This window comes from Procambarus clarkii, chromosome 37, assembly GCF_040958095.1.
Source record: "Procambarus clarkii isolate CNS0578487 chromosome 37, FALCON_Pclarkii_2.0, whole genome shotgun sequence".
Classification (NCBI taxonomy): domain Eukaryota; kingdom Metazoa; phylum Arthropoda; class Malacostraca; order Decapoda; family Cambaridae; genus Procambarus; species Procambarus clarkii.
The window spans coordinates 15,477,502-15,491,181 of record NC_091186.1 but is presented as its reverse complement, the minus strand read 5'-3'; the positions used below and the strand labels follow the sequence as shown (position 1 = coordinate 15,491,181).

At 41.4% G+C, this 13,680-nt stretch overlaps 1 protein-coding gene across 1 annotated transcript in view; it reads left to right on the top strand.

Annotated features, from left to right (window-relative positions):
- The first annotated feature begins 1,911 nt into the window (after positions 1-1,911).
- LOC138372044 (uncharacterized) overlaps positions 1,912-13,680 on the top strand; it is a 114,301-nt gene continuing 102,532 nt past the window's right edge. Inside the window, exon 1 of the mRNA XM_069337160.1 lies at positions 1,912-2,181. The gene's annotated coding sequence lies outside the window, so the exon portion shown is untranslated. The remainder of the gene's footprint in view (positions 2,182-13,680) is intronic.

The window sequence follows — 13,680 nt, the reverse complement described above, 5'->3', positions numbered from 1 at the left end:
CAGAAAATTTAGTTAAAACTTAGCACAGTATAAACAGAACTTGTGTACTTAACACAAGTTCTCAAATAAGCATTAATGTATTGCTTTACAAAACACTGTTTATTGGTCAGTTATTGCTGATGACCTAACATTTAGGGAACATAACCAAGCTAATAAAAAGCTAGAAAAGTAACTGGATGAATTATGAGAACAACCAAATCCAGGGATCCCATTCCAGTGCTCATAACATTCAAATCACTAGTGCTGTCGTCGCACCTTGAGTATTGCTTGATACTCGCTTCGCCCCTGCAGAGCACTTGTACTGGACGGTAGAACGACGGTCTCGCTTCATGCAGGTCGGTGTTCAATCCCCGACCGTCTAAATGGTTGGGCACCTTTCCTTTCCCCCGTCCTATCCCAAATCCTTATCCTGACCCTTTTCCAGTGCTATATAGTCGTAAAGGCTTGGCGCTTTCCCCTTCCCCTCCCTCCCTCCCTCCCCTGCAGAGCAGGAGAGACTGCTGAAATAGAGGTAATACAGAGAACATCTACAGCATGCATAGATACACTAAAGCACCAAAATTATTGAGACTTGTCTCAAGGCTCTCAAAATGTACTCTCTGGAAAGGAGATGAGAGAGGTATCACAAATATATACAGTACATGGAAAATACTAGGCCAGGTCTCAAATTTGCACAGTAGAATACAAACATGCTGGGGGGAATGAATGGGCAGGAAATATAGTATGGAGTCAGTGAAGAGTAGAGATGCCATAGACACACAGAACAGTGTATGAAAATCATGAGTCCACAGCTGTTCAATATCCTCCCAGCAACAAAAGTGGATATCTTCAAAACAATATTAATTTCCTGAAAGAAGTATCAGAGTAATTGAGTTGTAGTGAATGTGCGGGCCATTCTAAGCAACAGCCTGTTGGACCAAGTTATCATCAGTCAAGCTTTGCTCAGGCTGGGCTTTGGGAGTAAAAAAAAACTAACAGAACCACTTAAGTATATATTTATTTCCTACAATTAACTCGCGCATCAAAAACGGAAGATGAAATGATTACCACGTGCAAAATTATAATAAGAATTACAAACTTAATAACAAATATCTCATATTTGCATTTTCGAGGAAAAGAGGTCATTGATTTAAGCTACAGAAACAAAGGTTCTACAAAAAAATACATAAATTACTATGCAGAATGGTATACGGTATACTGTAGATGAGAAACTCATCTGTAATTACACACACTCGTTCAGTTATTATACGAACTTTTTTACTCAAAATGTGCTACATAGTCTCCCCGACTTGGCGCCTTCTTTTGATAATTGTTTGTTTACTTCTACTCAAAATAGTAGAAAACGTCGTTTGGTCAGGAATTAAAAATCTCCCAGAAAGGTTTCCAGAGATATGCAGATGACGTCACACACCTCCCCCCCCCCCACACACCACACACTATATTAAACACAAAAAAGTATCTTTTTTTATTTATGGCAGGTTAGGTTAGAATTGAGTAAGTTTGCTTTAATGTGAAACGACATAACTCTTAGGTCTTTTTTTTTAGACTAGCTATATACATAGGCTCCAGCACTAGTCCACTACGGGCTCACCATAGCCCGTGCCACTTGCTCCGCTCCTGTGCCAGGTAAGTTACGGGCTCACCATAGCCCGTGCCACTTGCTCCGCTCCTGTGCTAGGTAAGTTACGGGCTCACCATAGCCCGTGCTACTTGCTCCGCTCCTGTGCCAGGTAAGTTACGGGCTCACCATAGCCCGTGCTACTTGCCCCGCTCCTGTGCCAGGTAAGTTACGGGCTCACCATAGCCCGTGCTACTTGGAACTTGTTCCGAGTAGCTGAATCTATAACAACAACTGGTGACTTCAACACAGCCTCGCTGGGCCAGCCAGTGCGCTCTTGGGTGTTGGTGAGGGAGGATGTGCGTCGCGTCGGTCCTGGTGCTTGCATGCCGGTAATTTCCTGTAGCTCGCAACTTCTTCATGATATCATATATTAAACTGCGATAGAAATTTTTTTGGTGGTGAATCTAAGTGGCTAGTGTTGTGAAAGATAAGATTATACTCTTCAAGCCCAGTGATTGTGTGCAACGTTTTCGTGTGAAATTAGTATTTTATCTGTCAATGTCTTCATTAGTGCCAAACTGGAATCTGATAAACAATTAATCGGCAGTCAACTTAATAAGGTAAGAAGCACCCAGTTAATTATAGAGATTAGTACTTTCGGTTTCGTGTGTGTATATAGATATGTTTGTTATTTTTTCTTTATTAACCAACTTAGGTATACACAGAAATGTGCTGCTACTCTATCCAGTATGAAATGTACACAGTGTAGATAACAAAAACCTAGCTATAAGTTCATATAATATCCCCCATCTCACAGGATGGTTAGTCATACATGGAATCAAGAAAGAACATGAAATGCAAACCTGTTCTATTAGCCTCCACTAGCAAAATCCGAGTACAACACAAGAATATCTTCCAATATTGAAGTAATTACAGAGCTCAAAGTACCTCATATCATTTGGTCTGAAGTCAATGGTAACAGGACAATCAAAGATATAGTGTTGGAGAGTATGTCCCAGCTCTTGTTCACATAGTTTACAATTGGAATGTTCACCATTGGGGGGATTCATTACCTACAGCCACCTGCCATAGATATCGATATTCCAGCCTAATTCTGGCAATTACAATGTCACCCTGTCTAGTGGATGTTTTTGTGATGCCCGTACATAGAATTCTCGATTCCAAACATGTCATAGCTGGTCTGTTGCATATTCTGTGCTATAGAAGGCCTACCACACATGGACTACGGGCTCCCCATAGCCCGTGTTGCTTGGAACTTTTTGTTCCAAGTAGCGAATCTTAAACAACAACAACATAATGTGTGTAAAATGCGACGTAAGGTAAGACATATTCCTGTACGCTGCAGTTGGAGAATCTTCTATATAATGGATACTTTGGTGCAGGTGTAAACGTCAGTGGGGGTCCCGGTTCAATTCTTGCTGCCGACCGTCCAAGTGGTTGGGCCCCATTCCTTCCCTCCGTCCCATCCCTAAATCCTTATCCTGACCCCTTCCAAGTGCTATATAGACCTAATGGCTTGGCGCGTCCTTCTGATAGTTCACTTCCCTTGCTGCGGCAAAGCAGAAGCTTTTAGGCAACGTTTCCTTTCATCTGGTTCACGGGAGACATCTCCCGTCACGCAGGGTGCAGTCGCACCTCCACAGATCTCCAGTATCATCTATTGATACTGGTAATGGCTCAAGAGGGCCACCACTTACGGGCTATTCATGCCCGTGCCACCTTTAAGGTGGCTTAATCTTCATCAATCAATCAATCATTCATCTGGTTCACATAGAAGTAAGTACTCACCCGGGAGAGACAACTGTTGTGGGTTGCATCCTGGGAATCGTCAATATAGTTGACCAAGGGTCGCCTCGATAGGTCTTAATTTGCATAATCTAGAAAGACAATGAGGAATTAGGGGGTTGCTATGATTGAAGTATATAAATGGATCATTTGAGTATGTAGCATAAAGAAAGTTTTAAACATATAAAACACACTAGAACACGAAAGAATGGATGGAGAAACTTGGTACGTAAGGGAGTCGGCGGAGGCCTGGTCGAGGACCGGGCCGCGGGGACACTAAGCCCCGAAATCATCTCAAGATAACCTCAAGATATACTGCTGCAATATCTGAGTATAATATAGTCTGTAAACCTTGCATGCACTGACGCTCCGTGCTGTTGCAAGAGTATATGAGTGTGCGAGCCTAGGTGTGGGAGGCATGTTAGCCAGTAAATCTGTGGTGTCTTCCTGATTCCCACGTTGGCTTGGGACATCCTCATAGCCTAACGGCTGCTAGTTGTTGCTGCAACCACTGTCTCTACAGCTGTAAGGTTTACCTACTTTATTTTGTGGTGTTTCTCTATTGTTTAAAGAGAGAACACAGCAGGAATGGGAACATTTAATTTATTTAATATGAATTAAATGTAAATTAGAAAAATTCATTAAATGTTTGAATAATGTAGCAGAGACGGAAGTCGGCTTGAATACACATGATTTGTTAAACAATCAATTACCCGGTGATATATAAAGATCTTGAAGTCGCAGTTAATAACAAAGTGTCAGGCTGTAAAGGTGGTACAGTGTGGTTAGAGCATAATAGGCAATTAACCTGTCACTCGATAAATAATAAGGCAGCATCTTAGGGTGCTGAGCCGAAGCTGGTTAATTGCTTAGTTAGATAAAGGAAGACAAACACTAATGGCGGAAGACTGAATACAATTTACCAAGTATGATACAAACACTTTATTGTTTCGCATTAACAATAAAGTAATGTGTCATTTCAGGCATTCGGCACTATTTTCACACCGTCAAAGAAGTAATACACTATATATGTGTGTGTGATCCAGTCTTTATCCACACACACTTTACATTTCGAGTAATCTAAATCCCGTTACAAGCTGACCTGCTCGAGATACATGTAGCCTAGTTATTATTACCCCCTGTGACAACATCTACCAGTCTAATTATTTTGTTTCTTGCCACGTACAATGTTTTGACACATTGTGGTAGCCAATATATTTGCTAGTTCCTATTTGAAATCTTCTCTTCAAATTAACCGGAGAGTTCAAGATTGATAATTCTATTTAGGCTTATATTAGCCCAGTATTCAGAATTGAAGCGAGTGTGTGGAAAATTGTGTTCGTGTACTACAAGAGAATATTAATCTAGACTTCTTTTAAACTCAAATCTTACTTAAATCAAATCTAATACTCTTAATCTTAATATTCTTAAAATCTTAATATTAATATTAAATACTCAAATCTAAACTTACTCAAATCTCTGAATATGTTAGATATTAAGTCACTGCACATTCTCTCTTGTGTATTATACATATATAAAACGCTGAACTGTAATGCCAATCCTGACCTCAAAAGCTTCATTGAAGGTTGTAACAGAACCCATGAGCACCACACCAGGAATAAATACAGTTTTGATATTCCTAGAGTACGACTTAATCAAACTAGAAATGCTCTACAAATCAAGGGACCCAGAATGTGGAATGACCTTCCCAACCATGTTAAAGACTGTACCTCTCTCAACCAGTTTAAGATAAAAACTAAACAATACCTAATAAATTCCCTGTAACCCACCTCACTCCTTTATTGTCAACCCATGTCTGTTATTTTATTTTATTATTATTATTTTTTTTTTTTTTAATCAACACTGTTTGTCAACCTATTGTATTTGTGCTGCTTTTTCAGTCATGTTCCCCCTTTTTTTTATCTTTATTTGTATTTGTTTTCAACACTTTTTATTCTTTATGCTCAATTAGTATTAAGTTCTAGATATTAATGTTTTTCTTGCCCGAAACGCATTGCGTAATAGTGGCTTTAGGCATTGTATGTACTAGCTCTATCTATATATCAATCCATTAATGTAACATCACTTGTATGTATGTACCTTACCTGAATAAACATATTTATTTATTTATTTATTTATTAAAAGGTCAAATGTAACGCATACAAGGGGCAACAGCTTGAAGCTCAATAACCCAGTGTTGGACTGAAAACGCTTTATCACCTTTAAGAATATAAATCATGGAACTGCCTACCTGCTGAAGCCTAATGCAAAGACATGACTGTATTCCAATTCAAAAATCAGTTAGAAAAAATAATCGGGAACAATGGGAGGACCTCTGACAAGCCGCCGGCTTCCAGCCCTGTCGAAGCCACTAGAGATGGTGGCCCTCAGGTTATGTGAGTAGTTTGCTGGCGGCCAGGGAGCCTTTGAGGAACCTTGCCGGCACAGGAGTAAGACGGTATTTTTGAGGGAATGTAACATTGAAGTGATCAAGAGGGAGGGCCCCACCCTCCCACCCTCGGAGTTAACGAGTTAATTGGCTGCTACAAGCCCTGTGTCGAAGACATTCATTACTAATACGCTCTTGTTAGATACAGGATACCGTTACGGGAACCGATGTCTTCATGGCGTAATACACAAATGGCGGATTTCCACCAGTAAAACTTATTTATAAAAATTGAACCTACGCTCTCACACATGAACGGGTAGGGATCGTCTCTTCCAACACTCCCTATTAGTCTGAAAAACTGCTACACACACCCGTCTACCTTTATTTTATTCATCTTCAGCATAGCCCAGTCTGAATAGGCCTTCAGGTTGGCGACCTTATCAGCTAGACTGCTGATGCTTTCAGCTCGCATTCTGAAGTAGCCTAAGGTATCTCAGCCTGAATGATCAGGACCACTTAGGAGGACCTTGTCAAAACTTTCTCATGAACAGAGAGCATGTAGCTGAAGAGGTATAGGAATCAAATAATGGGGCTCGATCTCTGAACAATTAAAAATAGTTGTTAAATTAGAATTAACTATCACCGTTGCCAATACGGATTGAGGCGGTTCCATGTTTTGATTGCACAAAAACAACAGCACCAATCTCACTAGTTGTAACTATCTTGTGTATTTGTCATATGCCATTTTTCTATACATAAATTATAAAAATCCTAATGATTTTCTTTCAGCAGTTCTGTTCCTTGCTATGTAAAGTAAAAACCAAGCTATTAACATCACTTGAAGTCACACAGGTACCTTGGACTGGTGATGATTTCGACAGTCTGACGGACGGGGTAATGGCGACATATTATTTAAGCCATTGAGGGATCTGTAATCGTAAAAAAAAAATTAAGAACCCCTGAATTAGACAAAGTATGAGAATAAGTCCGGGAAGAAGGTGGGTGTAATGAGTGTGTGTGCAGCCCGTTCTCGCTAGCGTTCCCTTGCGTTCTCAACATCAAGAAACTCGTTCTAAAGTGCCTTATCCTAACCTACCAGAGGACCCGCGAGCAGAAAACGGAACATTACGTCAATTTCGCGAGTTGCTACCATTTTCTAGTACGATAGTTTTTGGCTTGAGGTAAAGTATACGTCAAAATGCGACGCAATGCTGCGTCGTTCCCGTGCGAAAGTGTTTAATTTAATAATTAATTAATTAAATTAAGTGGACGGGTTGGTGCGTGAGGAAGCTGGGAGCGAGTGTGAACGCCCCAGTAAGGGACGAGGATGAGGAGTGATTTGGGAAGAGGATCGTTTTGATTAAAATATTTAGTATGGACCTCATGCCTATCCTTGTTGGAGGTGGCGGAAAGGTAAGGAAGCCACATATTGGGATCAGGAACTGGAACCCCAATGTTCTTTAAGCTAAGCAATATACATTTGTGGTGAACTAGTTTCATACGTATTTCATTATTTGCCTATCATGCACCGCCACCCATCCCGTGGGTGACGATACGAAGGTTATAGTCACGTGGACCAAATTTCGGGCCATGATATTTTTTTTATTATACAATTATGAAATAAATATTTAGACATTTCTTGAACATTGGTGCTATTTATCTTTAAAATCTGGGATTTTCACATTATATTACAATAGCCTAGTTGGCGCCGAGTATGACACAACAGAGTATCATATATTGAATGAAGTTGACCAGACCACACACTAGAAGGTGAAAGGACGACGACGTTTCGGTCCGTCCTGGACCATTCTCAAGTCGATTGGGATATCGACTTGAGAATGGTCCCCACAATCGACTTGAGAATGGACCAGGACGGACCGAAACGTCGTCGTCCCTTCACCTTCTAGTGTGTGGTCTGGTCAACTTATTTTAACCACGTTATTGTGACTCATCGCCTGCACATTGAATGAAAGCTGTAATGCAATATAAAAACAGCCGTAAAATGATGTGTGTAACCATAAATAACTTGTCTAGCAGTGACTACTAGCACATAGTGTAGAGAGCTCTGAGAATAAGAGGCGTAGTCTGCCTGGGGCCAGATTCACGAAGCAGTTACGCAAGCACTTACGAACTTGTACATCTTGTCTCAATTTTTGGCGGCTTTGTTTACAATTGTTAAACAGTTAATGAGCTCCGAAGCACCAGGAGGCTGTTTATAACAATAACAACAGTTGATTGACAAGTTTTCATGCTTGTAAACTGTTTAATAAACGTAACCAAAGCCGTCAAAGATTGAGGAAAGATGTGCACGTTCGTAAGTACTTGCGTAGCTGCTTCGTGAATCTGGCCCCTGGTCATGATTCTCTTGGCGTAGCACGCATGAATGTCTGCTTTCTACTCTACTTGTGTTGCAACTGGTGAGAATTGTTAGCCAAACCAGTACAGTCGAGATTCACTATCAGAATAGTAAGTACTTCATTACTCCCGATTCATAAATTGATAACCACTATAAACGTGGATAATAATATTTCATTCACTTGGAGGCTATCGGAGCCTAGAATCACTGACCACTAGAGCGATAGCCAGTATGCTATATTATTCATGCTGATAAATTGTAATCATATAGCCTAAAACACACTGCTAAAATATACATTTGAGACCGGTACAAATAGCGCGTTTTTAAATATTTTATTGTATATCAGTGTTATACTTTACAGTGTATAGCGTATTTTAATATGAAAGCGCCAAGCCATTACGACTATACAGCATTTGTAGGGGATCGGGATTTGGGATGGGAAGGAGGGAAGAAATGGTGTCCAACCCCTTGGACAGTCGGGGATTGAACACCGACTTGCATAAAGCGAGACCGTCGCTCTACCCTCTCCTGTAATGCCAACCCAAGTGATTGGGCTGTAATTTAAACATGAATATCCATGAAATTGGCACGGAGATGCATTTAAAAATAATATGCATGAAATTGGTTGCACGAAAACTACAATCCAAAAAAAAATTGGTAGTACCTGAATTTACTGGATGGAATGTATGTAATTTGAACAGTTTGACTCAAAATAAAGTTAGTCTTTTTAATTGTTGTAATTTTTTATGCCCTAAAAGGAAGGCAATAAACGATTTGAGTATTGCCGCTGGAGTAGGCTAGATTATTGTGTACCTATACTCATCCTGTGAGCGGCAGAGGTAAACAGGATTACAGAGGACACAAAAAGATCTTAATCACACCTCAATGGGAATTTTTACATTAACAATTGCATTTAACGTAAACATCTTGTAGTTATAATGGCAGCTAGTAACAAACTTTTGGCACTGCAACATCTATATGTATTGACAATATATTGCGACACACGAACAAATCCACGAGGGCCGTGACGAGGATTCGAACCTGCGTCCGGGAGCATCCCAGACACCGTAAAATAACTTTTTTTTTAAATATCAGATTTTACAGGATAATACAAGAGTCTGTTTATGATTATTAGTTTACACTCTACCCAGCTTATACATTTATTTATCGTACTGACACCAGCTGACAGCTGGATGGACAGCGTTTCGGATTTGTAGTCCTGAGGAATCATAAATTGATCGAACGCACCGGGTTCGTACATTCCATCCATAGTTGCCGTAGGAGATTGTTGGAGGATGATGATGAGTTGATGAAGCAGACTTGCCACGTCAGCTGTTAGCAACGCTCGGTCTTAGAAAGACAAGTTGACACGTTTCGCAACCGCAATTGAAACTGATCTGAAATGTGTTCGTGTATATAAATATGGGTGAGAGTGTGTTGCGACACACACACACACACACACACACACACACACATACACACACACACACACACACACACACACACACACACACACACACACACACACACACACACACACACACACACACACACACACACACACACACACACACACACACACACGCCCAGCCCTCTCTTTCTTGCTTAATCTACGATCAGGTGACACAGATTAAGCAAGAAAGAGAGGGCTGGGCGGACTGCATTTTCTTGGATTGTCGGAAAGCCTTTGACACAGTACCGCATAAGAGGCTGGTACATAAGCTGGAGAGACAGGCAGGTGTAGCTGGTAAGGTGCTCCAGTGGATAAGGGAGTATCTAAGCAATAGGAAGCAGAGAGTTACGGTGAGGGGTGAGACCTCCGATTGGCGTGAAGTCACCAGTGGAGTCCCACAGGGCTCTGTACTCGGTCCTATCTTGTTTCTGATATATGTAAATGATCTCCCGGAGGGTATCGATTCATTTCTCTCAATGTTTGCGGACGATGCTAAAATTATGAGAAGGATTAAAACAGAAGAGGACTGTTTGAGGCTTCAAGAAGACCTAGACAAGCTGAAGGAATGGTCGAACAAATGGTTGTTAGAGTTTAACCCAACCAAATGTAATGTAATGAAGATAGGTGTAGGGAGCAGGAGGCCAGATACAAGGTATCATCTGGGAGAGGAAATTCTTCAGGAGTCAGAGAAGGAAAAAGACTTGGGGGTTGATATCACGCCAGACCTGTCTCCTGCAGCACATATCAAGCGGATAACATCAGCGGCATATGCCAGGCTGGCCAACATACGAACGGCATTCAGAAACTTGTGTAAAGAATCATTCAGAACTTTGTATACCACATATGTCAGGCCAATCCTGGAGTATGCAGCCCCAGCATGGAGTCCATATCTAGTCAAGGATAAGACTAAACTGGAAAAGGTTCAAAGGTTTGCCACCAGACTAGTACCCGAGCTGAGAGGTATGAGCTACGAGGAGAGACTACGGGAATTAAACCTCACTTCGCTGGAAGACAGAAGAGTTAGGGGGGACATGATCACCACATTCAAGATTCTGAAGGGGATTGATAGGGTAGATAAAGACAGTCTATTTAACACAAGGGGAACACGCACAAGGGGACACAGGTGGAAACTGAGTGCCCAAATGAGCCACAGAGATATTAGAAAGAACTTTTTTAGTGTCAGAGTGGTTGACAAATGGAATGCATTAGGGGGTGATGTGGTGGAGGCTGACTCCATACACAGTTTCAAGTGTAGATATGACAGAGCCCGATAGGCTCAGGAATCTGTACACCTGTTGATTGACGGTTGAGAGGCGGGACCAAAGAGCCAGAGCTCAACCCCCGCAAACACAACTAGGTGAGTACAACTAGGTGAGTACACACACACACACACACACACACAAATGGAATGCAAAATGGGAATGCATTAGGCAGTGATGTGGTGGAGGCTAACTCCATACACAGTTTCAGATGTAGATATGATAGAGAGCCCAGTAGGCTCAGGAACCTGTACACCTGTTGATTGACGGTTGAGAGGCGGGACCAAACAGCCAGAGCACAACTAGGTGAGCGCACACACACACACACACACACACACACACACACACACACACACACACACACACACACACACACACACACACACACGGTGGAGATATGTAACGCTCAGAATATCTTACTCCCGTTTGCTGCCACTGTTAGATATTAAGTTTTGTTACTGGAATACTTACGTACACTACATAAGTATAAACTGCAGACCATAATGTAAATTATTGTTACATTATGACAGTCTAAGTTGCAGACTACGTTGCAACTTATTTCTGTGGTGTACATAATTAGTGCTGTCAGCTTGCAGAAAAAGATTAATGTCGTAATCCTATCTTGAATAGTTATAGATTTAGTTCAAGATGATGACTGTACTGTCATTATCTTGAATGAAGGCCCTTACAGTCCATCTTGGTGACTGCAAGGGCCTTCTCACTCGTTCCTATTATCAAAAATTTCCATTTCGTTGTGATAAAAGTCCAATGGCCATTTTTTTTATTCCCACCTTTTATTTGATTTTTCTCATTAGTTGCTCATCACCGGCAAACATTGATCTTGAAGAAGCCAAATCTCTCTTGTCATATCGTTGACGTAAAGTACTGGGAGCAGGATAGCCATTAGTGCATCCCGTTCTTTCCAGTTGTCACGTCACAGACATAATGGACGAAATTGCCCGAACTTGCCCTAACCGAGGACCTACGAATAGAAAACGGGACAATCTGTCAATTTTGCGAGTCGCAAAATGATTTATTCAACTCACTGACGTTGATGATTTTTACGTCCAAATACAATGTGTTATTCAAGAGTAGAGGTTGCAATAGGCTACCGACCTTTGTGATGTTCTCGTTATATGTCTAATCTGATTCTCTCATTATACTGTGACCCTCTGTTTCCTTCCCGGTAGGTAGCATGTATTATACATAACTTAGGAATTTCTTGCGCGAGACAGTGCCGGATGATATCTTCCATCTTTCCGTTTTGATTTTTGAGATAAAATTCAGCTGTATTACAAACTCCTGGCTGGATCGCTTGTAGCCTACTTCTCTGTTCTTAACATTGTTTTAGAGTCCGCAGGTATTTGCATGACGTAACATTCGATACCAGGATGACATGCATCTGTTTACGGCAGAAATTGCACCCTCATCAAATGCTTGAGCAACTAGGTTTCCGTGACTAAGCGTGAGAAATGCAAAAACAATAGCCTAGTAAGTGACTGGATGGACAACCCAGCGGGTTTTCTTCCTATTGGGGAGTGTTGTACATGTCACTATGGCGGTGTGTTCACTCACAGGATGAGTGGCGCTGCCCAATACTGTCACTATGGCGGTGTGTTCACTCGCAGGATGAGTGGCGCTGCCCAATACTGTCACTATGGCGGTGTGTCCACTCACAGCATGAGGGCGCTGCCCAATACTGTCACTATGGCGGTGTGTCCACTCACAGGATGAGTGGCGCTGCCCGATACTGTCACTATGGCGGAGTGTCCACTCACAGGATGAGTGGCGCTGCCCAATAAACTCGCCCTTTGGGGCAAACTTAAACAAAAATAGTCAAGTTGATAAAGCCGTCATCAGAACATCTTGAAGTTTGGTCAAGCTAATGGATTGGTGTTGGGGGGGGGGGAAGGGGAGGGCTTTTGTATGCTGTGACAGGTGGATATATCCAGAACTAACCTAACTTGGGCTGGACAGTACAGCGAAAGTCTTGCTTCATGCAGGTCGGCGTTCAATCCCCGACCGTCCAAGTGGTTGGGCACCATTCCTTCCCCTTTGTCCCATCCCAGATCCTTATCCTGACCCCTTCCAAGTGCTATATAGTCGGAATGACTTAGCGCTCTTCTCCTGATCGTTCCATCCCCTAACCACATCCCTTTGCGTGTATTTATACCTCAATAAACTTAAATTTAATTTCAATTTCATAGAGCATCATTGAGAGGAGTAGTTCACCTAAATGGTTGTGTCTGAGGTATTTACTTCTAGTTTATTACCATGGGGGTTCGAGTATGTTGTTCTATCATAACATTTCAGTCTCACATTAACTTAATGTTTGTGTGTGTTTACGGTTTAATATATAATACTTAAAGCGTTTATTGCAACAATTTTGTTTATATTTCTTTGCGTTTAGAGTTGTTTATTAAGGCGGTGGGTAATGACTAAAATTGTTCGGAATTTGTATATATATCCGGTACAAGGCGTGTAACAACTCGCTTGTAAGGACCAGATACCACCTTATCAGGGGTCGACTGGCACTTGTCCATGTTTATCAATTAATGGATTCCGAGTACTTAGTGAACGCTTTAATATATATATATATATATATATATATATATATATATATATATATATATATATATATATATATATATATATATATATATATATATATATATATATATATATATATGGTGTAATTTTGATCACAAAAGGCTCTTCGGATCATTAGTCTGTATCCCGGTGATCGGTACAGTAACGACCGCGCATCATGCGGGTCTGTACTCCATCTCCGATGGTTCGAGTGGATGGACCAGCCCCCCCCCCCCCCCCCCCGTACTCCTAAGGTTTCCCAGCTTC